At 45.5% G+C, this 27,176-nt stretch overlaps 1 protein-coding gene across 4 annotated transcripts in view; it reads right to left on the minus strand.

The window, feature by feature from the left end:
* PRPSAP1 (phosphoribosyl pyrophosphate synthetase associated protein 1) overlaps positions 1 to 26,311 on the minus strand; it is a 72,635-nt gene extending 46,324 nt beyond the window's left edge. For 2 of the 4 annotated variants that reach the window (XM_068263239.1, XM_068263237.1), the window contains exon 1: positions 26,211 to 26,311. The gene's annotated coding sequence lies outside the window, so the exon portion shown is untranslated. The remainder of the gene's footprint in view (positions 1 to 26,210) is intronic. The other 2 variants (XM_068263238.1, XM_068263240.1) reach the window with 2 other exon arrangements.
* Between the last annotated feature and the right edge of the window lie 865 nt (positions 26,312 to 27,176).

The following is a 27,176-nucleotide window of genomic DNA, read 5'->3' on the forward strand; positions in this document are numbered from 1 at the left end:
GGCAGGGTACTCAGTTTGAGCAGTTCGAACTTCTTTTGAGCTTCCTCTGGTGTGGAGACCGCTACTTGTTTGCCATTATAGGTAAAGATCAGTTTAAAAGGGAACCCCCATTTGTATCTCACGCCATGGGAATTAAGAATCTGAAGAAAACGCTTCATTGCACGGCGACGCTGAACCGTGGCAGGCGCTAAGTCTGTAAAAAGTTGGTAGTCATAGCCTTGATATTTTAAATCTCCTTTCTCCCTAGCTGCCCGCAACAAAGCCTCTTTTGTGTTATAAAAGGTAAGTTTCACAATGATGTCTCGTGGGGGGCCGTTCGGTTTGATCGGGGTGAGAGCTCTGTGGATCCGGTCGAACTCTAGCCTATCAATAGGCAAGGTGTGGTCAAGTTCCTGAAACATGGCAGTGATGGTGGAATTTAGGTCAGTAACTGTCTCTGGGACACCCCGGATTCTCAGGTTCCCCCTCCTAGCTCTGTTTTCAAAGTCTTCCATCTTGAGCTGGGAAGAACTGACATCTGCTTGCACTATCGTAATGTCCTTTTCATGCGCATCTAGGACCACATTAGTTTTATCCATTCTGCTCTCTAAGTGGTTAATGCGGGCCCTGAGATCTCTGATCTCCAGCTTAAGCTGGGTTGTTATATGGGTAGAAGCCTCCTCTAGCCTGCGCTGCAGTATAGCTTCAAACTGCTCTAAGAGCGCTTGGTCATGGGTGTTTTTTTGAGTACCTTTAGCTGTGGTCTTTGGTTGTTGCCTGCTTCTGGTAGCTGGTGTGCCTGAGGAGATAGAGCTGTCTTCAGACCTCTGCGTAGGGGAGCTGCCACGCTGACTCTGCCCGGACGCCATCTTAGGCCTTGTTGTGTGCGGAGAAGCTGGCCGGGGAGAGCTGTTGCGCTCGGATTCCGCTGTCGGGGGATGTTCACCGGGGTCCCTGGGTTAACGGGGGTTAGTACCGGCAGGGTTTGGCTGCTGTTCGCTGTCCGCGGTGACAATGCTGTGGGCTAATGCGGCTGAAGGGTGCGGAGCAAGCTCAATGTGCTTCCATCTTGCTCGGCCGCTGGCCACGCGCCCCCCCCCCCCCCCAGGGGTGTCATTCTAAAGCATTTCACAAACATTTGATGGTCCTTGAAACATACTGCCCAATCTTTACATTCAAAAAGTCAATCTCCACATGTGCTTCAGCTTAGCTTTGCGATCAGTGGCGGTTGCTCTGTTTCCCAGTGTCATAGCATGCAGCACAATCAGAGTACTAACTGCAATTATGCTTTGTCAGGCTTCAGACAGGCATTTCTATAAGGATGCTTCAAGCTGGGTCTTACTTTTTCCCACCTGACTTTGAAAAGACTGTCAAACACATGATTAAGGTTATAAAAACAACAGGAAAAAATTTCCTGAAATCTGCTTAAAACCCATGGAGGCGTGGGATTAAAGCCCAAATAAACCCTAGCACCGAAAGCACTACAAGTATCCCCCCCCCCCCCACACACACTATAGGTGGCCATACATCTAGCGATGTTGTGGGCCAATCAACCACCCGATTTGATAATTTTAGCAAAACAGATGCAAATCGGTGCCACAACATGTCCACCCAATCAATGATTCATGCATCGATCGGACATGCTGGAAAATCTTGATTAAGTGTGCCCCTCAAGTGTAAGATGCCCCACCCCCCTGTACACTGTGGAAACAAAGGATAAACACGGACAGAATGGAGACAGATGTGTGTGAAGGAGTCCAGTTACTCCAATTTGTTGGTCTGCTATGGAAAGCGGTCCGGCAACAGATTTACTAAGAACTAGATCTGCCACATTTGCTTCCTTTTAAACAATGCTAGTTGCCCAGCTCCTGAGCTTCTACTACCTTAAAGGGAACCTGAAGTGAGAGGGATATGAAGACTACAATATTAAAATTTAATTTATAAAAAGATTAGATCTTTCTGACAAGATTAGCTCAACTCTTGTTTCAGGTGGGTGATTCAGACACTACTGATGCCAAAATGATCAGCAGGGCTGCCAAGCAACTGGTATAGTTTAAAAGAAATAAATGAGGCAGCCTCCATATACCTCTTTCCTTTAAAGATCTGATTTCCAATCGTTTGTATATAGAAGTGATCAGAAAATCGATCTGACCCGTCAGAAATAATAGATTCAACCATCAATCTGATGGAAAATTGCATTGTGTGGACTAGGCATTAGTCTAAAGTCTGACAACTTTACCCACGCTCGCTTCAGGCTACTGATTCAGACATGACTGGTGCCTAAAGATCCGTAGGACAGCCAGAAAATGAGTAACCTGGTAACGTTTACAAGGAAATACATAGGCATATCTTCATATCCCTTTTTCTAGAGGGTAATTTTAAAGGGGAACTGAAGAGAGAGGTATATGGAGGCTGCCATGTTTATTTCCTTTTAAGCAATACCAGTTGCCTGGCAGCCCTGCTGATCCTCTGCCTCTAATACCATTAGCCATAGCCCCTGAACAAGCAGGCAGCAGATCAGGTGCTTCAGACTTAAGGCTGCTTTCACAGTGAGACGTTACAGGCGCACGTTAGTGCAGCCTGTAACGCAGCCCACTGCACAGCAATGAAAAATCAATGGGCTGTTCACGGTGTCCACGTTGCGTTACATTGTAACGCAGCAGGTTAAAAGAAAGTGCTGCATGCTGTACGCTATACGCGGCTAAGCCGCGTTAGGCTGTTTGCACATGCTCAGTGATGTTGGAGGAGGAGGTCTCCCCTCCTCCTCCACGGCCAGCCACATGGCTAATTAATATTCACTGCACTGTGACGTGCAGTGTTTACTTCCTGGAGCGGCTGCTCTGTGCGGCGATTGGCTGGCGGGACCACGTGATGCGGATCACGTGGTCTCCGCATTGCACAGCACACAAAAGGAGCACCAAGAGCTGAATAACGCAGCTCTTGGTAGCGTCCTCCTCCAGCACCACCAGGCGTTGCGTTAGGGGCACGTTTTGCGACCTATAACGTCCCCTAAAACGCAATGTCCTGGTGGGAAAGAAGCCTTAAAGTCAGATCTGACAAGACTAGCTGCATGCTTGTTTCTGGTGTTATTCAGATACTACTGCAGAGAAATAGACCAGCAGGTCTGCCAGGCAACTGGTATTGATTAAAAGGAAATAAATATGGCAGCCTCCGTATACCTCTTACTTCAGTTCCCCTTTAAAGTGTACCTAAAGTGAGAAAGAAAAAGTAAAAAGGTTGTGCATACCTGGCGCCTCTTATTGTGCCCAGCCGCCCTCCATGCCCTCACTGTAGCCACCAATCACCGCTCTGACTGGTTTCAGTCAGAGCTGGATGCATGCGCTGTTCACTCCGTGCCCCCCTTTCCCTGTGGATCGTGCTGCTGTACAACTCTGCAGAGCACTGGTAAAAACCATTAGCAACCGTGCAAGCCCAGTACACTACCATCAGCAGCTGCTACACCCACACACACAGTGAACGGAAATGGGGCAGCACTTAGGGAAGGATGGCACAATAAGAGGGCACTACGTTTTGAGGACCTTATAGCAGTGTTTCTCACACCTGTCCTCATGTCTCCCCAATGGTGCATGTTTTGCAGGCGACCTCACCTATGCACAGGTGGGGTAATTAGGGCCCTTTTCCACTAGCAATCGCTAGCGTTCACGCTGAACGCTAGCGATTGCTGAATCGCAATTACCGGCGATTCCCCGACGTTCGCGGCCGCGATTTTGCTATGCACTGCATAGCAAAATCGTGGCAATTATCGCTCCGCCGCGCGTTCGCGTTCCCGGCAAAAACGAATCGCGGTAGTGGAAATGACCTACCGCGATTCCCATGTTAAAAAGCAAACCGTATCGATTGTAAAATCGCTAGCGGTTTGCGTTTTTGCGATTCAGCCAGCGCAAACGCGCTGGTGGAAAAGGGCCCTTAGTGTCTCAGCTACATGGAATCCACCTAGCTGAGGCACTAATTGCTCCACCTGTGCATAGGTGAGGTTGCCTACAAAACATGCACCGTTTGGGAGCCACGAGGAAAGGTTTGAGAAATTAGACAAGCTAAACTCTCTAAATACATACAGAGTGCTTTTCTCTGTTTTCCTTCTGTCCTGTGCAAGAGTTCAGGTCCACTTTAAGCTGGTGTAGATAACTTTAGTTCTTCCTCACCTCAAGTTTACTGTAATGCTAGGTGCACACAATACATTTTTCTGTTAGGACCCATTCACACTAGAAATCGCTAAACGCAAACGCTGAGCAATTTTCTGGCGTTTTCCAGCGGTGTTCCCTAGAGATTTTTCACTGTATAAAAAGTGTTTTTCAGCTATTAGCGGTTTGCGATTTCTAGTTTTGTGGTTACACTGTAAGGTTTGATGGGGAAAAACTGTTGATTGTGAACAGGCCAGCGATTTCAGAGCGATTTACCAGCGTTCCTATACTTAATATTGAAATGCTAATCGCTCAGAAAATGCGGCATGCAATCGCATTTGCGTTTCAGCAAATCGCTTAGATGAGAACACTTCCATATAGTTTTCATTGTACAAACGTTTTTCAAAACGCTAGCGATTTTCAGCAATGCTGAAATCGCTATACAACCGCACAAGTGTGAATGGGCCCAAGATTTACCTGCCAGATAGATACCTAGCATAAGCTAGTCAGCATTTGTCAAGTTCTTGCAAACTACAGTCACTGAGAACAAGGCAATTACACTGGCCTAGCATTTGTTTAGAGTTGTAAAAGTAACAAAAAAGATGATAGTAAAGTATTACAAAGGAGCAAACAAACAAGTAGATAAAATAGCCTAATCAAATCAGCATACCGATAAAAAAAAGGAACAAACAAAGAAAGCCTGCCAATGGCAGCTCAAGAGATTATACAAATGATCTTGCATAAAACAGACATTGCTCTAAACATCAGAGGTCATTGTCAGCTGATCACAAGGTAGATGGATACTATTCATTGTGTGTATGCTGCTAAACAGACAAACAGAGAGCAAACAGCATGTAGCTGAAGCTGTCTGGAGGCAGCGTGCCCATTACCAACAATGGCAAGCTGCAAGATTCCTCAGGACATCTTGCATTCAATAGAGGTTTGCCATAATACATGACAGACCATTGATAGCTAATATCAGTGTACACTAATCAGTGTACATGGCTACAATCTAATGTCTGCATGCTGAGCGCAGACAACATGTAGATTAAACGGATTATAAATCAGGAGTCAATAAAGTTAACCACATTTATGTCCAACAATAGCAAGCCAAGATATCATTCATCTTGCACATGATAGACTCATAGACGATTATCAGTAGATACTGTGCAAAGCAAAAGCTCTGTACACACACTGGATGAAATTTGTCTGAGGCGATAACGACCACTTCTTCCAAGTAGCCAGTGTGTGTACAGAAGACCCTGACCCCTCACGGCTGGTGATGGACAAGAGAATTGCTCTCCCCGCTTAATGCGCCCATTGTGCCACCTTCCCCCGTATAGGAGCAGGATACGTATCTGTAATACCTCTTGATTTACGCCACCCTCCTGTTGGGGGATCAGGACCTGACTCCCTTGGGTGACATCGCTGGGCCGGGTTGCACAGACGCGTGCCAGCTGTGTAGCAAACAATGTGCTGGGTTGCTAAGCGGGGAAACGACAGAGGGAGGAGCAGCACGTGCGTGACGTCACACTGCAGGCGGGGGACCGGCACAAACAATGGGATCAGCTGTCGTTAGGGGTGAGCAGATCCGCTCAGCAGATTGCTTGTGGGTTGGGGGCTGCTGTATACACGTCTGATTATTGGCTGAAGCAGACGTTATTGGCCGTCTCAGGCGACATAAGTCAGGAGGCTTAGCAACCACAGCTCTGCAATTTCACCTGAGGGATCAAGTGCCGATCCCTACTGGGCCACATGCTAAAGTCTGCGTACACGTTGACGCTATACTAAATTCAGCTGAGGAGGCCATCTGAGGCAGTCTCGCCTAAGAATTGAGCATGTGTACAAGTGTCCCGAGCTCATTTTAATGTTCAGCATGCTGGACGGCGACTACCAGTGCACTGTTCCCCTCCCCACCCAACCTGCTAGAACCCAATACATTGGGCCTGATTCACAAAGCTGTACAAACACTTTGCACGCCTGTTGCACTTCGTTTAGGCGTGATCTAAAGTAACTCGCGCAAAGTTTTGCGCGCGCAATCTCGCAGGTGCGCGCAGCGCCCATTAAGCCCTATGGGGCTTTGCGCGAGTTACAGCACAAAGCTGTGATAACTTTGCTAGTGCAAAGGTTATCATGCCTAAAGTCTTTTAGGCGTGATAACTGAGTTATCACCGCTTTGTGAATCAGGCCCATTATGTGCTATGTCCCTTCCTTCTCTGCATTGACACGAATGCTACCTGTGTATAGCATTACAAGCTTATAAAAAGGCCTAGTGCACACAGGAAGATCCTCAGCCAACCTTAATCAATAACTTATTGGACGGAAGTGCCAAAATGCATGCACCAAGGTATTCCATCTGACCTTTAGATCCAAAACAAGTTCCAGCAAGGCCATCACTCAGCCAAGTTGATCTGCATGGCAGATCGCTTGTGGGGTGTCGGTCGTGGGTTACTGTATCCACATGGATTGCCACATTTACAAATGGTTCAAAGCTGGTATAGTTCAATACCAAATCAGACAAAGTTTAAATAAGTACATTCAGGGCTCGTTTCCACTATTGCGTTGCGAAATCGCTGCGGCAAAATTCGCATGCGGATGCGAATTTCGCATGCATGTGCATGCAAATTTTCGTGCAAATTCGCATGAAAATTTGCATGGATGACGATGTATGCGAATTTAACCATGGCAATGCCAGTGTGCTTTTCCATTGATTTCATGCGAATTCGCATGAAAATTCGCATACCAAAACAGCATGCGAATTTCTTATTAAATACATTAGTGGCGATTCGCATGCATTCCACTCGCAGGCGAATTCTGCGGCTCTTTTGTGCGTTCTTTCACCGCTGAAAAAAACGCACCTCAACAACGCTACAGTGGAAACAGGCCCATCCACTTGCATTAGATGTGCGAATCCGTTGGACGCATGCGGATTCGCGATAGTGGAAACGAGCCCTCATGAATCCTCAGTGTGCTAAGATCTGTCATTATTAAAAGATTATGTATAATTTTAAAGGGAAACCACACTTTTACTAAAAACACTGCTGCAAATGTAACAGCAATACACAAGTTGTTTTATAATTTGGAATAAAAACAAACAGTTTATATTTGCAGCCAGGTAAGAACTTCCTAAACTGACGAAATGCACTTCTTTGCAAAAAAAGCATCTGCACACTCAATTTAGTACAGACCAGTTAAAAGTCATCTAGGCTGGGAAAAAAAAAAAAAAATGTAGGGCTGGTTTACCACCAAGCATTCGGGACTCTTTCGGCTAAACTCTCCCATTCAAGTGAATGAGAGTGTTTAGCATTGCGCGGTTACCGGCGATTGCGCAAACGTGGCGTTCCAATCCCAATTTAACACATCGTTTTGCCCGCCTCTACAAGCCGCATGCGACGTCCAGGGTTGGCTAGCCACCGCGGCTTCATGTCCCCTTGCAGGGACAAGAAACGCTGGTCGAGATGGGAAGCCGGCGATCACCATACCACTGCCCCCAAACTAGACGTCACAGGATGACGCTGCTTCCCGGCTGCCCCAATGCCGCCTGCTGTCCGTGTGAACCAGCCCTAAAGGACACCGCTACATTTATTTCCTTTTAAACAATAAGGGCTTGTTCACACTACAAGAGCTTTTTTAAGATTTTAAAAGCTCTTGCTAATGTTATCCTATGAGTGTGTGTGTGTTCTCACTGGCACGATGTGATTTTGTAAAAATCTTCCATAGCATTGCATTAGCAAGAGCTTTTAAAATCTTTAGTGCTTAAAAAGCTCTTGTAGGCCTGGTGCACACCAAAAACCGCTAGCAGATCTGCAAAATGCTAGCAGATTTTGAAACGCTTTTTCTTCTTTTTCTGTAGCATTTCAGCTAGCGTTTTGCGGTTTTGGTGTAGTAGATTTCATATATTTTTACAGTAGAGCTGTTACTGAACAGCTTCTGTAACAAAAACGCCAGCAAAACCGCTCTGAACAGGCGTTTTTCAGAGCGGTTTGCGTTTTTCCTATATTTAACATTGAGGCAGAAACGCATTCACAATCCAAAAAATGCATCACCCCGGGAGTATGAGTTTCTGCAAAACGCCTACTGCACTGGTGTGCACCAGCCCATTGAAATACATTACCCAAGCGTATCCGCAGCCGCAAGCGGATCGCAAAACGCAGCCGAACCGATCTGGTGTGCACTAGGCCATAGTGTGAACATGTCCTAACAGTTGCCTGGCTGATCTGCTGATCCTCTACCTCTTATGCTACGTACACACATGCGACAACAATCGTTCGTTATGAACAACGAACAAACTTTTAATTGAAGAAAGAACGACCTAAGTAAAGTTAGTTGTAAAACGTGTGTAACGATCTGATCGTTAAAACGAACGTTACATCACAAAGCAACGATTGTGCTTGCGCATAAAAATGAAAAGTTCCATGGAGAAATAGCGAAATGCGCATGTCCAGTCTGGTACGAACGATCGTTTCCAATGATGTAATACTTTTGCAAACGATCGTCGTTGGGAAAAATCCGCCAAGCTAGATCATTCGTTTTGAACGATCTAGCTCGTCCGTCGTTAGACTTCATGGTCGTTGGCAGCTTTTTTTCAAACGATCGTCGTTTGAAATGATCGGGGAACGATCGTTTCAAACGACTATAGTCGCATGTGTGTACGCACCTTAATACTTTTAGCCATAGATCCTGAACTTGCATACAATCAGATGTACCTGACTAGAATTAGTCTTACTGGATAAGCTGCATGCTTGCTTCAGGTGTGACTGAGGCTGGGTTCACATATGACAGCGTGAAAAAGTAGCGTTTTAGGATGGTGCTTTGCGATTTTCTATTGCGTTTTTACCGCATTTTTGGTGCATTTTGGGCACATGCGTTTGCAGTTCGCTAATAGAAAACGCATATGCATTTGTATGCGTTTTTTAAAAAATATTATGCAAATCACTAGGAAGACAACAGGAAACAGAAACACATCACAGATCTTCACTTTTAAATTAAAACCGCATGAAAAACGCAATGCATATGCGTTACCATAGACTTTCATTATGTGCGTTATGGCAGCCAGCCTGCATATTATGCAACACTACCAGCATTTACGGAACACATACTGTACAAATGCAGTGAGCTTCTTCTGCGTCCCATAGACTAACATTGCTGCATAAAACGCAGCGTTTCCCACTACGCTAGTGTCTCTGCTATGTGTGCACCCAGCCTGAGACACTACTGCAGCTAAAGAGATCAACATGATGCCAGGTAACCAGTATTGTTTAAAAGGAAATAAATATGGCAGCCACCATATCCCTCTCAGTTCAGGTGTCTGGATCATTTTACTAGCGATTTCAGCTCGTCTGTAAATCGCTAGTACTTGAAAAAGAACTATGATAATGCAAATCAAAAAGGTAGTGTCCACACTAATAATAGCCAGCAATTTGCTGAAACGTGGTGCATGTAGCATGTTTTTAGCGATTTTGGAGCAATTGCATTTCAATGTTAAAGAATCACAAAACGCAATCACTCCAAAATTGCTTTCCTGTAAAAATTACAGGGAAATCGCTCTGCAAAACACTAGTGATTTTGCTAGCGTTATGCAATTCTCAGTGTGGATGGGGCCTAAAGCATAAGACATGTAAGGCATGTAACTATTACTAACTAAAGAGCATAGTTTTTATGCACATGAGCTCCCTTACCACCCACACACATGAAAAAGCCCACATCTTCAGAAATAGAGCCCAATAATTACCTTTTAGCAGATCCCAAAATGCTGGTCGCGTGGCGTGTCCGATTCCAAAAGACCTTACATTCAGAATATTGGGATTGTCTTATATTGTGGGCGGCTCTATTACTCCACCTATCTGTGCTTTCTAGGGTGGGTCAGGTGAGATAAAACCAGCTTAGGCCCATCCCTCTGCTACAGATAAATCTACAGAGGGGAGGAGAGATTTTCTGATCTGCTTTTTCATCAGCTATAGTTGGTGTCTCCAGCACCTGTCTGTCAAGAACTGCACTATAAAGTTTAAATAATTACATACAATAGACTGCTGGAACTCAGCTTGGCTGTACTGAAAGCTGTACAGTCATTTCTGTTCCTGGATATTTACTATGGTGAATCCAAGCAAATGAATACACTGATATCGCCTAAAAGAGAAGTAATTAGCACAGGCTCATACGGCTTGCACCTGAGCAGGAGAGCAGACCAGATCACGCTTGGCTATTACCGCTGGAGCCCGAGACGCTACTGCGCATATATGCAGCCTGACAAGGAGATGGTTGGGGGTCCCAGAGCTGGATCCCCTCTACTGAAGAGGAGGCCCATTTAGGCTTTTCTGGAGCTGTATCAATACAGCAACGAACACACAGAATAGCGGTCTGGTCTCTGCCACAGCTGACTCATCATATGAAAAGGGCGAGAAAGGGGATGATAGGAAGGCTGGTGAAAGCTGCAGATTTGAGCAGGCTATGGTCAAATTTAACTTTTTCAAGGTATAGGTGCGGACACATGTACTCCGTAGGGATCAACACTATTCCTTGGGTGGCCATTCAGGACCGAGAGCTGTACAGACGGGTCACTAGGAACAGCCGAGGCATGTGTTCTGTTCCTATTAGAGGCAGGTAATATGGTGTGGCGCACAACAGTGCAGCTTCCAGTGGACAGAGTAGGGAGGGGAACAAAGCACTCAGCCAAGTTGATCTGGCACTCCAGATCTTCCAGCAACTCATAGCAGCGGCTGTACTCACACTAGATTCTCAGCAGAGATAATCCTCACTAGACTATTATGCAGAGTTAAAGGAGCCATCAGGGAATATTTAAGAAAATTAGTGCTACTTACTGGGGGCTTCCTCCAGCCCCAAGCTCCCAGGACGTCCCTCGCCGCACTCTGCCTTCAGCCGTTCGCCGCAGGTCCGTCCCGGTCCCCGGCGATGACGTCAGAGCGACCTCCAGGTCGCTCTGTACTGTGCCTGCGCAGTCCGCTCCGGCCCACGTGGCGGTGATTGACAGCGCCGCTCGCGCAGGCGCAGTACAGAGAGACCTGGAGGTCGCTCTGACGTCATCGCCGGGACCGGGACGGACCTGCGGCGAACGGCTGAAGGCAGAGCGAGGGACGTCCTGGGATCTTGGAGCTGGAGGAAGCCCCCGGTAAGTAGCACTCATTTTCCTAAATATCCCCTGATGACTCCTTTAAGGGAAGGCTAATGCAAATCTGAGGTGGGGAGGGGGTTGTGGGGAGTGAGATACTTACCTTAGTAGTTAGGCCCAGTGCACCCCGAGCGGTTTTAGGAGCGATCCGCCAACCGCATCTGCCTGTGAAAACGCTTGGCTAATGTATTTCAATGGGATGGGGAACACCAGCGGTTTGAGGTTTTTAGCTAACCGCAAACGTGCCTCCTGCTGCACGTTTGCGGTTTGCAGAAGCGTTTCTGAAACAATGTAAAGTATAGGAAAACCGCAAACCGCTGTGGAAAACGCTAGATCAGAGCGGTTTTCCAGGCGTTTTTGTTACAAAAGCTGTTCAGTAACAACTTTTATACTGTAACAGTATTTGTAATCTGCTACACAAAAACGCTCCAAAAAACGCTAGGCATTTTAGAAAACTTCCCTAAACATGTCTATAATCGCTCTGAAATCTGCTCCAAAAACCACTAGTGTTTTGAGGATCTGCTAGTGGTTTTGGTGTGTACTGGGCCTTAGAAGCCTCCAGATAGTCCAGAGGTCGCTGGATCCTCATAGACTCATCGTTCCAGCATAATGTATCTTCATCTTCTGGCCGCACTCCCAGCTTTGGAAGAGCACATCATGACTGGACATGTGCAAATAAGGTAGAATGAAGCTGCTTTTAGGGCCCTTTTCCACTAGCAGTCGCTAGCGTTCTCGCTGAACGCTAGCGATTGCTGAATCGCAATTCCGCCGTTTTCCCGACGATTGCGGCCGCGATTTTGCACTGCATAGCAAAATCGCGGCAAAAGTCGCTCCGTGGCGCGATCGCGATCAAGTAAAAAACGAATCGCGGTAGTGGAAATGACCTACCGCGATTCCTATGTTAAAAAGCAAACCGTAGCGATTGTAAAATCTCTAGCGGTTTGCGGTTTTGCGATTCAGCTAGCGCAAACGCGCTAGTGGAAAAGGGCCCTTAACCTCTGTGCATAAAAGCTTAGTTCTATCAGGTATGCATGGACCTTACAAGTGCATGGATGTGCCTATCCACAGGCCACGCTCGGGGGTAGACGAAACCTACTTGCTCAGGCAAGTAGAGTCTGCTGCACTACAAGCATCTATCCTGTAGATGGTGGATACGTGGTATGTCATTTTTGGTTGTTTGATAGTTTCCAGCATGGTCTTATCTGCATCTGATCAAGAAAGTGATCAATTTTGTGCAGTACTGATCTCAAAATCGATCACTTTCTTGATCAGAAGCAGATTGGACATGCTGAAAATCATTGAACGATCAGTATACCTGATGCGAAAATGGCATTGTGTGTATCAAGCTCAAAGGCACCGAAAGCTAGAGATATAGGGAGACTGCCATATTTCTTTTTAAACCATGCCAGTTGCCTGGCAGCCCTGCTGGTCTCTTTGGCTGCAGTAGTGTCTGAATCAAACACCTTAAAAAAAAGGACAAAGATGCGAGAAGATCTACTTACCTGGGGCTTCCTTCAGCCCCTGGCAGCCGATATGTCCCTCGCCACAGCTCCGCTTCCAGCCAGTGGCCCGGGGTCCCCTCCGTTACAAATGCCAACAGACATCTACTGCGCCTGCGCGAGTGGCACTCATGATCGCCCTCACGTGGTCAGGAGTGCGCAGAACACTCCAGCCCACGTCTGCACAATCACGAGCCGTACTCGCACAGGTACAGCAGATGCCGACATGGCGGGGTTGGCATCTGCAATGGAGGGGACACTGGCTGGGAGCAGAGCTGCAGTGAGGGTACAGGATGGCTGCCAGGGGCTGGAGGAAGCCCCAGGTAAGTAAATTGTTTTTTTCCCTCGGACCTTCTCTTTAAAAGGGAACCTAAACTGAGAAGGACATGTATTTTTCCTTTTAAAATAATACCAGTTGCCTGATTCTCCTGCTGATCCTGTATCTCTAATACTGGGATTACATGGTATGTTTTTTTGTAAGAATCGTTCCGATAGATGCCTTTTATGATAAAATTCTGACATGTCCGATGTTCCGCTCGATTCGTTTCTGCTCGATTTCTTATAGAAGCCAATGGGAAAAAAAGATAAGAAAAACGAGTGGAAGATAAGAGAATCGAGCAGAAAATTGAATGGCTAATACATCGCGCACCGAATCGAATGCAAAAAACGTACTGTGTAATCCCGGCATAATACTTTCAGCCACAGCCCCTGAACAAGCATGCAGATCAGGCGCTCTGACTGAAGTCAGACTGGATTAGCTGCATGCTTGTTTCAGGTGTGTGATTCACCCACTACTGCAGCCAAAGTAACTGGTATTGTTTAAAAGGAAACATCCATTTCCCTCCGTTAAGGTTCCCTTTAAGAAACATCTGATCTGCATGCTTGTTCAGGTTGTATGGCTAAAAGTAAAGGAGGCAGAGGATTGGCAGGACTGCCAGGCAACTGGTATTGTTTAAAAGGAAATACATATGGCAGCCTTCATATAACTTTCACTTCATGCCCAAACCCAGAAAAGAAACCCTATATCAAGCACCACTCCATGATGAGTACAATATACAAAGAGATCTTTATTAAACAATGATCCACCAATTGGTTGTTTGTACAAAAGAGGGGGGAGAACCCCAACAAAATTAAAAGTGATTAAAACATCCCATAAAATGTCTCCATCTTAATATACCTGTCGTTATGTATAATACACATATGCAATTCCAAATAGCTAAGCAGCACTGAGAGCTCTATATAGAGCTCCCAGTCTGTATGAACCCGGGTTCAGTATATACCTATAGGTACAGTACTAGTGTCTCATAAGAATATCATTAGTAATGAATAACCATTGTGCAAAAATAAATATCAAGGATACAAGCAAAGTACCAAAATAAAAACATGTCAAGAAACATATTATTAACTATTCACTTCATCTAACATTTCCACTGATGTGGAATATGTGCCAATAGGTGCAAACCATTTATTCCTAAGGAGGCAAAGAGCATATAGTGGTAACAGGCTATGAGTGACAGTAACAAATAGAGTGCATGAAAAGAATGAGTGCATACTTAGCCAGGAGTATTGAGGTAGACGACAGGCGTGATGGAGAGACGGAAGATCCCCTCTGGCAACCCCACTAGTTACGCGGGCGCAATCCCACTTTATCAAGGAGAGGAGAGACCGACACGGTATTATACATAACGACAGGTATATTAAGATGGAGACATTTTATGGGATGTTTTAATCGCTTTTAATTGTTGGGGTTCTCCCCCCTCTTTTGTGCAAACAGCCAATTGGTGGATCATTGTTTAATAAAGATCTCTTTGTATATTGTACTCATTATGGAGTGGTGCTTGATATAGGGTTTCTTTTCTGGGTGTGGGCATATATTGGTACTGATCCTAACACACTCAACTTTTATTTGCAAGGGTGCGGACGCCCTGTGTGCTCATAACTGTCACTTCGGTTGTCCTTTAAGGGAATGAAAACACCTGCGTGCTTCCAGCAGGTTCTGTGCCGATTTCAGCAACACATTAATATTACAGACTTACGAGTTGCGGAAATCAGCTCAGAAGTAGACAGAAGCAGGCAAGTGTATTCAGGCCCTGGGAATCGCCAACAGTACTTAGAAAACACTTATCTCAGGATACAGTACAGGATTAATTTTCAACACCTGGACTAAATGAACGAGTAACAAGATACCTCTGCACTCCCATCTAGCAGTCTCTACATGGAACACTAATGGCTCTGTTTTGGATGCACAAGAAACGAAAATTACAAGATTTCCAAGCTTTTTAAGTAATGTTTGCCAATAATCCTTGTCTTGCATACTGTTGACCAGCAGACAGCAACAAAAATGGATTTTCACTTTAAAGCAGTAGGATTAGCCATACTATGCCTGGGGGGCATAAATCACATATATAAGTAGATAAATACTTGATCTACTTACATAACACATGTATTGTACTGTCCAAGGTTTGGTTTGAGTGAATTTTACATAGTAAATTAAGAGAATTCTGTTCCTGGTGGGAACCATGTCTTTGCCCACAGTTTGAGGCTAAATACTAATGTCATTTCTTCCCTTAACTTTTTTTTTCTTTTCTCCTCCAAATCGCTGAGTCACCTCAGCCTTGCTTGTAAACACAAGTGAGCAGAGGATCATGTTTCAGCTAGGCAGGGAAATAAAGGGAAGAGGAGGATTATATATAAAAAGAACCCCCAGCATGCAACTGTTCGGCAATGGCTATTAAAGGGCCAGTGCTCCTAAGGTATGTGATAACTCCAAACCCTAACAGCAGAAAGAGTTTTGAAAGTTTTGAATGCAGGATTAGCATCTTTATCACTTAAAGAGAACCCAAGGCGCGGTTCTGAGATTAAAATCCCCATACAGAGGCTGGGTCTGTCTATAGAGCACAGCCTCTGTTGTGATATAGATCGCCCCTAAGCCCCCCTGCGCTCTGCAATCCCCCCCATAAAACACAGTCGTGCTGCTGACACGTAGCTTGTCAGAGCGCGCTGTGTTTACCTCTCCTCTGTCAGTCTCGCCGCTCCCCGCCTCCTGCATCGCTCCGGTCCCCGCCCACGTCCCTTCCCTCGCCGCTGATTGGAGGGAAGGGACGCGGGCGGGACCGGAGCAATGCAGGAGGCGGGGGAGCAGCAGAGACTGACAGAGGAGAGGTAAATACAGCCGCACAGCGCGGCTGTGAGTTATGGGGGGATTACAGAGTGCAGGGGGGGGGGGGGGGCTTAGGAGCGATCTATATAGCAACAGAGGCTGGTCTCTATAGACAGACCCAGCCTCTGTATGGGGATTTCATTCCCAGAACCCCACCTCGGGTTCTCTTTAATACACTCAGACCAGCTGCTGTTGAAATTTGATTTTTATGGTGACAATCCTGCTTTAAAGACTAGCAGACTGGAGTAAAGCAGAAGCAGCAGCTTTGTTCAAACATAGATCAAGACATCTGCAACAGAAAATATCATAAAACATAGAAATTGGCACAATTGTTCTAAGTCAATCACTCAACTACAAAAAAAACATTTGTAAAGTGCTTTTCTCCCGTAGGACCCAAAGCACATAAACTTGTCTCAGATCAGTACATAGTGATGTGTACAGGGGAAAAAAGTTATGTGATCATAAATGCCAGACTACACAGGTGGCTTTTCAGTTTTGATTTAAACCTGTCCAGGGTTGGAGCTGTCTTGATTAGGTCTGGCAATGCATTCCAAACGGTAGGGGCAGCATGACAGAAAGCTCTTGCTCCAAAGCTTTGTGGTTGGACTCTGGGTGGGGATGGTTATGTTATTAGATTCTGTTGATCTGAGATTGTGAGAGGTGCGATGTAGTTGCAATTGTGTAGGCATTTGAATGTTAGCATGCCAATTTTAAAAAGGGTTCTCCATTTTATGGGTAGCAAGTGTAGTGAGCAAAGTATTGGTGTTATGGGGCAATGGCGGGGTTGGTTTGTTAACAGCCTTGTGGCAGCATTCTCTCACAGCTGTAGGCGGTGTAGGTCTTTATCTGGAAGGCCTGCATAGAGGGCATTGAAGTAGTCCAGCTGTGATGTGATGAAGGCGTGAACTAGGGTTGGAAGATCCTATGAAGGAATGAGGTGCTTAAATTTTTGCAATATTCCTTAGGTGAAAGAAGGAATATTTCGCCACAGCTGAAATTTCATTCCTGAAGTTTAATTCACCATCAATCAGAATTCGGAATCTTTAAAGCGGTATTGTCACCATAAAAATCAAATTTCAACAGCAACTGGTCTGAGTGTATTAAGTGATAAAGATGCTAATCCTGCATTCAAAACTTTTCTGCTGTTATGGTTTGGAGTTATTACATACTATAGGAGCACTGGCCCTAGTGCCAAAAAGTTTAATGCTGGGAGTTCTTTTGAATGCTGGGAGTTCTTTGTATCTATAATATATTCCTCCTCTTCCATTTATTTCCCTGCCTAGCTGATCACTTGTGTTTACAAGCAAGGCTGAGGTGACTCAGTGATTGGATGTGTAAATAAAAAAAAAAAAGACTCTGGGAGGAGGGCAGCTAATGAATACACAATGAGCAAGAGAAGGAAGGGGGGAAAACAAGAGTCAGGAAGGATATGATGTCAGCATTAGCTTGGCAAGATGGCCACTGCCTAGACAAGGATTTTCTGCTTTTCCTTTGTAATATTCACAGGAATCATTACGTGGATAGCACAATACATCTGTTATGTAAGTAGAGGTAGTATTTATCTACTTATATATGTGTTTTTATTTCTAGGTTAGCATGGGTGTCGCTTGTTCTTTAAACAGCAAAGAATCAATACAGCCAGGCAAAAAGTTGTTTTTTTTTGTTTTTAAAAAAGTAGTCAGCAACATAACCTACCATACTAATAAGATGTTAACACATTAAAGTTAACATACTAATCAACAGGTTTACAGATGCACAGTGGTGACATATACTGTAGAAGGCCATAGTAAATTATTGAGGATGCCCACTTTTACGTTTCAGCATCAGAAATACTTCCTATATGTATGTAGCCCTGCCTTCTCAGGGATGCTGCAGACAAAGTTGTTTATGCAAAATTATCCTCCCAGAGCATTCTGGGAAACCAGGTACTAGTCCTAGGGCAGTGATGGCTAACCTTGGCACTCCAGCTGTGGTGGAACTACAAGTCCCATGAGGCATTGCAATACTCTGACAGCTCTAAGCATAACTCAGAGAGGCAGAGGCATGATGGGATTTGTAGTTTTGTCACAGCTAGAGTGCCAAGGTTAGCCATTGCTGTTTTAGGGGTTTTGGAACACAGAGTAAACACACCAATTCCACAGTGCGGTTTACCAGCAGTAAAAGTGTCGCCACCTGTGATACATTTCAGGATGTAAATCATGGTGAGGAAAGATTTTACAATGGGCAAACTAAGTAAATCATTTATAACGTAATATCATCAAAAATGTAATTTTATTAATTAGGTTAATTAAAATATACGCCATGTTTACTTCCCGTTTTCCAGGGAGTAGATTGAATTACTCATGCCGTGCGGTCCCGTCGCTCTGGCACCCCTGCATCCCGCTTGCCTAGCCGTCTGATGGACAGTTGATCTTCATATGCTGGTCATTGCCTCATGACCCAGTGATCACTGTGAGCCAATCATAGTGATCACAGCTCCATTGTTAGCCACAAAAACTTGTCATTAAAGAGGCTCAAAAAATGAAAAAAAAAAAAGTAAAAAGTAGGCTACCTGATCTGCAGGGCTGAGCGGATCAGGTAGCCGCAAAAAAAACGTTGCTCCCGCGGGCCGCAATGGCTGCACTGTGTGTCTCTCATAGCGTGCAGGGAGGCGGGGGAGCGGCAGGAGGCGCGGCCAGGGAGAGAGCTGCCTGTTAACCTCGGGGGGGGGGGGGGGGGGGGGGGCTAAGACAATAGCGTGGCGGTTGGGGGACACAGAGCTCTGTTATTGTCCCATCTGCTTCCTGAAGATCCACCTCGGGTAGTCTTTAAGGGGCCTGAGACCTCCCAGTCCTAATGAGAGTGATCGTGGAAGCTGCCATAATTATTTCCTTTTAAACAACACCAGTTGCCTTTCAGTCCTGCTGATCCTCTGCCTCTAATATTCTCAGCCATACACCCTGAACAAGCATACAGCAGATCAGGTGTTTCTGACATTGTCAGATCTGACAAGATTAGCTGCATGCTTGTTTCTGATGTTATTCAGACACTACTGCAGCCAAATAGATCAGCAAGGCTGCCAGGCAACTGGTATAGTTTAAAAGGAAATTATGGCAGGCTCCATATCCCTCTCACCTCAGGTTCACTTTAAAGGGAAGGTTTAGGGAGGGGGTTGAAAAAAATAAAAATACATCTCCACTTACCTGGGGCTTCCTTCAGCCCGTGGCAGGCAGGAGGTGCCCTCGCCGCCACTCCAGAGGCTTCCGGTCATCTCCGGTGGCCGACCCGACCAGGCCCGGCTGCCAGGTCGGGCTCTTCTGCGCTCCAATCTGCGCCTCACGGGGGCGCGCTGACATCATCCGGGCTGTACTGCACAGTACAGCCCGAAGGACGTCAGATGAAGTCAGCGCGCCCGCGTGGGACGCAAAAGAGCCCGACCTGGCAGCCAGCCTGGCCAGGTCGGCCACCGGGAGCCTGCGGAGCGGCAGCGAGGGCACCTCCTGCCTGCCACGGGCTGGAGGAAGCCCCAGGTAAGTGGATATGTATTTTTATTTTTTTCAACCCCTCCCTGAACCTTCCCTTTAAAGTGACTCTGTAACAAAAATTACAATGTTTTTTCTACCATCCTACACGTTCCTAAACCTATTCTAATGTGTTGTGGCTTACTGCAGCTATTTCTACTATAACCATCTCTGTAATAAATCAATGTATCTTTCCCCTGTCAGACTTGTCGGCCTGTGTCTGGAAGGCTGCCAAGTTCTTCAGTGTTGAACTGTTCCTCTATGCACACTCCAGTGTGTGTTTTATTTACACAAGCCAGCAGCTTCTCTGCTATCTTATCAGTGATAGAAGAGAGCTGGATAAAAATCCTCCTCTGGAGGCTGTGAAAGGAGCTGGTCTGTCACATACTGAGGAATTAACGACATAGGCAGAGCTGTCTGCAGGAAGCCTGTAATGTTCAGTGCATGAGAGAAGCTGGGGACAGAAGGTAAACACACACAAGTGATCTCTTGAGATTCAGAAGTAAGGCTGTATACAGCCTGCTTGTGTATGGATGTATTTTCTATGTGTGGACATACTGTACATCAACCTACTTCCTGTTTTGGTGGCCATTTTGTTTGTTTATAAACAAACTTTTTAAAACAGTTTTTGACTACTTTTAATGCGGCGGGGAGCGGCGAAATTGTGACAGAGGGTAATAGGAGATGTCCCCTAACACACTGGTATGTTTACTTTTGTGCGATTTTAACAATACAGATTCTCTTTAAGTGGTTAAAGAGGAACTTTATTGAATGAGGAGAAATCGGCACGGATAAACATCACTGGAACTTGGAAGGGTGGAGTTACATACCAAGAAACAGAAATATATAGATATAGGAAGTAGTAATAATAGGAAGGCAGTAATAATAGCTAATAAGCGGATTTTAGATAGGACCCTTGTAAGAAATTTTTACACCTTTTTAATTTAACCAATTTTTATGTTATGGGATTCTTGTCAGTTGGTAGGAAGTGAAGGAGATACAAGCTAAGTAGAGGAGTCTGGGGAGCCAGAGATCGAAGGGAAAATCAGTCCTACACGCATACTGCTGATCTGTAACAAAAACTGTGTACAAAGAGGGTGAGTGCTGTCATAGCTTGAGGGCCAGTGTGGTGCTTGGGAGGATCACGCTGTAGCCAGTGGACCAGTTTTTTCCACTTTAATAAAAGCAGACGTCTGTCTGTTGGCATGGGCAGCAGTCGCACAGGGCAAGCATTCTGTTTGTGGAGAGCGTGTGTGACACTGATGTGATTCCATTAGCCAACCAATGGTGGGAGTTGTATTCTGGCCTTGAAAACAGTTGTTGCCCTATGATGCTTTTTTTTTGGGGGGGGGGGGGGGGGATCATTGAAAAGTCTACTGTTGTGATCTGGAGGACTGGATCATCTTCAAGAGCTGCTGGTTTTAAGTGTACCCGAGATGACATGTGTATATACAGTTGCATGCATACAGACTTTTTTCTTTTCTCCCTTTCTAGAAGAGTTAAAATTCAGCTATGGAACTGACAGTTTTTCTCCAGTCGGGACCCAGTTGGCTCACTGAAAATTACAGCTATGAAAATAAAAAAATTAAAAAAAAACACCCCAAAATGACCCTTTCCTAAGCAGATAACTGGGCTCCTGACTGCAAGAGAAAAGATAAAAAGGCCAATAGTTCATGTATTTTCACTCTCTTCAGACACTGCAATTAAGCAGAGAGTATAAAACATTAAATCTGCTTACACATAGAATAAAACCTTGAGATATCTAAAGAAAAAAAAAAAAAAAAGTAGGAGAACAGATCCAATTGTTTATCTCAGTTTATTTTCATCTCGGGTTCACTTTAAGGACCCATTCACACTTGCAAAACACTAGGGCATTTGCTAGCGTTTTGCTCTGGCGATTAAACAAAAAAAAAACGCCATTCATACTTGGCAATTTTTCACGATCAATTGCAATTAGCGCTTCTATAGCACTAAAACGTGATTGCCTGTAAATCATCTAAAAATGGTGCAGGACACAAATTTGCGTTTGGTGATTTGCATTAATCGCTGGCGATTAACGCAAATCGTCCAACTGAGAACGAGCCCATAGGGTATTATGGCGCTAGCGCGCTTTGTTAAAATCGCCGGCAAAACACTCAGATGTGAACGGGGCCTAAAAGATAAAGGACTGTGGAGCGACTGCGTGCAATATTCCGGTCCATAAATGAAGCAAACCTACAAAAACAGAACCTTCATAGTCTATGAGCGTTCAGGCACGACACTTAGGAGATAGCAGCAGGCCGGAAACGTATTGTAATATACAGTATAGCTAGGATATGGCTGGTAGCCGGGTTTGGAGCGCACTGAGTGGCCAGTTTGTAAACATCTTTATTCAAGATATGTGGATTAGAGTGGAAGGAAACTCTGGGGATGTGATGGGGTTTGCCATTGTAGAGAGTGCTAAGATCATGCTGCAAACGGTAAGTGAAAGTGGTCTTTACTGTCGTTTATTTTACCACAACAGAGTAGAGAAGACTACAGTTCAAAGTGTAGAGCAGAGGTACACATCTACTGAGATTGTCATACTTTATTCAAAATAGCAAGTAAAACAAGTCTAGATTACATGTAATTTAGACATACAACTCGCTGAGATGGACAGAGAGCCAGTGCACTCTGTATTAAACCTCGTACACACAAGGCAAGTTGCCTGGCAGGGATCGGGACTCGACCCCCCAGGCTACAGTGCAGAGCGGACACAGTACTCTGGGCTAGCGATGCATCTGTTGCTATGAGGGGCAATAAGCGGCACACGACAGAGCAGCATACTGCAGGCAGGGTGAGTGGAACAATGTGCTTGGGGGTCAATTGGACATCACTAAAAATCCAGCATGCCGGATCTCGGAAGACATTGACAGCCACTGTACACACGCTGGAGTCACTCTAGATTCTCAGTCAAGTTGGTCTTTATCGACCCAGTTCAATCCGGTGTGTGTACATAGCTTTACTGATTATATAGACTGTATGAAGACTTCACTGGACGGGCACCTCTGCTCTTCCACTGAATCTGTACCGAAGACATACTGATTCAGAAAAAGTACTCCGCAAGGGATTAATATTGGTTTTGTGCACCTCTCTCTCTCCCCCTCTCTGATTGGACAGAGTACAGAAGAAGTTTGGAATGCTACTGGGCCTTAAGGTGGCCACTAACGATACAATGTGCCAAACGACTGTATACAAATGATTATTCGTATGAACGATTGGAAATCAACTGAGACCACTAATGGACGAAAATCTCCTAACCAATGCAATCAGATTGACAGGATCAATACAAAGTTTGGATCGATTTAATTAATCTGTTTGGATTGGTTAGATTTTCTTCTGTTGGTGATTGTTTCCGATCGTTCATATCAATAATCGTTTGTCAACGATCGTTTGGCAAACTGTATCGTTAATGGCCACCTTTGCAGATAGGTTAAGTAAGATATTAATGTGTGCAATTTAGGCTGGCATTGACACTAAGTTATTGTCCACTTATGGCTTACTTTGCCGTGCTAGTGTACCTGTCATACGTGTGGTGTTATTTTCATGAAATGCCTCTCTTTTCTACTGCAAGAGTAAAGTTTTTCTTTGTTTTTTAAATATAATGCCAATTTGTCTTATTGATATCTTAGAAATTATGATATTAGTTAAAGTAAGTGTCCAGCCCGTGGCAGCCGTCCTGTGCCCTCGCAGAACTACTGCACCTGCGCAGTACCGTCCTGATGACGTCGGCCGGACCACGTGACCCACGCGGTGGCGTGCACAAGACGCCGACCCGGAACCCGACCTGGCGAGGTCGGGTTCTGCAGCGGAGAAGACCAGGAGCCTCTGGAGCTGCAGCGAGGGCACAGGACGGCTGCCACGGCCTGGAGGAAGCCCCAGGTAAGTGGATCTTTTTTTTTTTCTTGGATGTTTCCTTTAAGCATGACTGTTACACGTAGTGTCGTAAAATCTATGTAATATAATTCAGCATTGGGTGTTATTTGTAATGCTGTCATTATTTGTTAACTATTTCATTTATAATGCTGAATGAAATATCTTTTATATTAATGGATCATGCCAGCCTCTGTGTATGATAAATAAGTGAAAGAATACACAAAGTGACATGATGAGATACACGTGCATGTACAGTGCCAATAACACAAATAACTATGCAGTGTTCCTTTTTTTTTTTTTCTTCCTCTGCCTGAAAGTTAAATCAGGTATGCAAGTGACAGTTTCTATCTGGGTCTAAAGCCGCATCTACACGCGTAGATGCGGCGGCGATGTGGCTTATCAATCGAGCCACTAATGCGACTTGATTGATAAGATCCGACAGGACGGATCTCCCCACCGCCGATTCCCTGCTCCTTCCCCGTGAGGGGACAATGGCAGGGAATTGAGCGGAAGATAAGCGGCGCCGGCGGGGACGAGCGGGGAAATCGAATCCAGGGGACGCGGAAGAGGCGATCCGGCGGCTAATCGAGCTGCCGGATCGCAGCCTCATCTACCCGTGTAGATGAGGCTTTACTGCAGAGGGTAACCTTTACTGATAAGGAATTACAGCCAAAAAACATTTTCCTGACAGAAAATGGCTTCTGAGAGCAGGAAAAAGATAAAAATGGTAAATAGTTTATCGAATTGTTTTTAGCTCTAGCATTCTTCAAGGCAAGTGTTATTTAAGCTCAGTTGGGGCAGAAGGCCAAGGGTGAAATTACAGTTGGGGAAATGAACAGGACAAAGGGTTATGCAAAGCATATCAGTATGAGCACAGTGGTGTAGTAGTTAGCGCTCTCGCCTTGCAGCGCTGGGTCCCAGATTCAAATCCCAGCCAGGTCACTATCTGCGCGGAGTTTAAATGTTCTTCCCCGTGTCTGTGTGGGTTTCCTCTGGGCACTTTGGTTTCCTTCGAAAGCCAATTAATTTGCTTTCCGCTACAATTGGATATAGACTACAATACATCAACAACATCATATATACATATGACTATGGTAGGGAATAGATTGTGAGCCCCTCTGAGGGATATTTAAGTGACAAGACAGTATACTCTGTACAGCGCTGCTGATGCTATATAAATACTGAATAAGAATAATAATATCAAGGTTGACATGATTGAACTGTTGACCTAAAACCCTAAGAATAAGTATAACTGACATCCAGTGAAAAACATACGATGGTGTAGTGGATAGCACTCGTCTTGCAATGAAAGACACATTGTGGTATGTTCTCCAGGCACTCCGGTTTCCTCCCACATCCTCAAAACATACAGATTAGTTAAGTGGCTTCCCCCTAAATTGGCCCTAGTCTGTGGTGGGGATGAGACTGTGAACCCCTCTGAGGGACAGCTAAGTGACAAGACTATCTACATTGTACAGCATTGCGGAAGAAGTCGGTGCTATATAAACACTAAATAATAAAACTTCCTCTCAAATCAGCGGGTCAAACCGATTATTTCCAACATTCCGAATGATAATGGTCAGATCTGAAAATCAATCCAGTTATCGATCGGGAGCAGTTTAGACATGTGCACACAATGCAATTTCCTGTCAGATATTCTGTGGATCTGACAGGAGGTTGCATTGCCTGTACCAAGCATAAGGATTGGGCTAAAAGTTAGATTTCCCAAAAGTTTAGTGTAGCACCACAGGGACTCTGCACTGAGACCACTGCGTCCAGAGCAGAGGCACCAGAAACCCCCATTCAGCTTGCAGCCTGAGGTCCTACAGTTGTTTACACAGGTTTTTCTCTCAGTGCTCGAATTCTCTGGGAATCTGAAATTGCAGAATACTATGACAGGCACTGTAGGCTGAGTGTTGAGCGACTGAGAAGAGTGGATCTATGTTAAAGCCCATACATCCAAACAACCTGCACAACTATCTTCTAAACTTGGTCTGTTGGAAGATAGGTGGGCGTGCGTACAGCTGGCAAACAACAAGACGACCAACTGATATCAGGTTGTTTGCCAGATCCAACCTGGTGGATCAATCTGCCCAACTATCATGCAGGTTGGCCACATGCGTACAAGTCTTTTGATCAACTTTGTTGTTTTTGAATGCGGACATGTTGTGCAGTTTGTCGTTTAGCTTGCGTGCATAGTTCTTAAAGGATACATCTGGGACTATTTTAAAAATAAGATTTACATACCTGGGGCTTCCTCCGGCCTCTAAAAGCCTATGTGTCCCTCACAGCAGCTCCACTCTAAGCCGGTCCCCCTCCAGAGTTGCCGCTGGTCATGTGGGCAGCTGCTACGTAAGAATCCCGGCTTGGAGCGAAGCTGCAGAGGGGATCGTATAGGCTTTCAGAGGCTGGCGGAAGCCCCAGGTAAGTAAATCTTATTTTTTTAAATAATCCCAGATGTATCCTTAAAGTGATTTGGTTGTTGAGTCGGTTGGCGTGTGTGTACATACTTGTCGCGTAAACAACATGTTGTGTGGTTAGTCGTGCATTTTGTTGGATGTACGTATGATTGAGAGCCCTATATACCTGGCTATTACTGGATGTATATAACATATAAGGGAAACCAGAGATGAACAGCTGCACCATCACAAACCACCCCAGGGGAAGGAGACACACAAATACAAATAGAGCAGTGGCTGCTGATGACCTGGAAACACGATGCAGGGAGCTGTAATAAGAGAGAGGTCTGGAGCCCAGAGCAGCAATGAGGATCAGAAGACAACAGCTAGGAGGGGAGGAGAGAGAATGCAGGGAAGAAAGGATACAGCAGTCTCCGCACACACACAGGAGGCACAAGGGAAGCCGGGCACAGACAGGACTACACGGAGCTCAGCCTGCCGGGAGACGCACCTCTCTACATACCACAGTCCTGAGCGCGGGGCTGCCTTGTTATTCTGGAGGTCTGGAGCCCTGCAAACTTCACTCTACCCTGCAACTCGCGTGCACGTCAGGGGGGTGACGCGCGTGACTCAGCTGCTTCCACGCATGCGCGTGAGACACAGTGAGCCCCGGCGGCCATTGCTCGGGTTGGCAAACGGGGGTTCCACACGTCACAGTAGGACCACGTGACCTACAGGGAAAAACATTCTGATAATGGGAGATATTTTACTCTGTATATCAGTTCGGCCATATTATCTGTCTGATCAATCATTCGTGTTTCTTGCCTACAGGAAGTAATATTCTAAGATTCTAGCTTAATAACAGCTTGAATCTCTGCACAGGTGCACTTACTTAGGAGGGGAGGGGGCATCAGCCAATCAGGACTTGTCTAAGTTTGTTGTGCTGACTAAATTACAGAAGGGGCGGAGAAAACAATGGTTTGCAGTTCTGCTCTGTCCAGCAATTATGTTTGTATGCACATGTACTTCAGCTTTTCTTTTGGAGGGTCAACCCACATTTCTCTGTCTCTCATTGATTGAATATTTTCAAGTGCTTATAATTTTCATGCAACCTTTATTGCATTGCTTTTTTAAAGCTAGTCTGAAGCAAAGTTAAAGGAACACTGTAGGAAGTCGCGGGAAAATGAGTTGAACTTACCCAGGGCTTCTAATGGTCCCCGCAGACATCCTGTGCCCGCACAACCACTCACGATGCTCAGACCCCGCCTCCGGTTCACTTTTGGAATTTCAGACTTTAAAGTCTGAAAACCACTACGCCTGCGTTGTTGTATCCTCGCTCTCCCTGATGTCACCAGGAGCGTACTGCGCAGGCCCAGTATGGTCTGTGCCTGAGCAGTACGCTCCTGGTGACGTCAGCAGGAGCGAGGACACGGCAACGCAGGCGCAGTGGTTTTCAGATTTTAAAGTCTGAAATTCC

The sequence above is a fragment of the Hyperolius riggenbachi genome, chromosome 12, assembly GCF_040937935.1.
Source record: "Hyperolius riggenbachi isolate aHypRig1 chromosome 12, aHypRig1.pri, whole genome shotgun sequence".
Lineage (NCBI taxonomy): Eukaryota > Metazoa > Chordata > Amphibia > Anura > Hyperoliidae > Hyperolius > Hyperolius riggenbachi.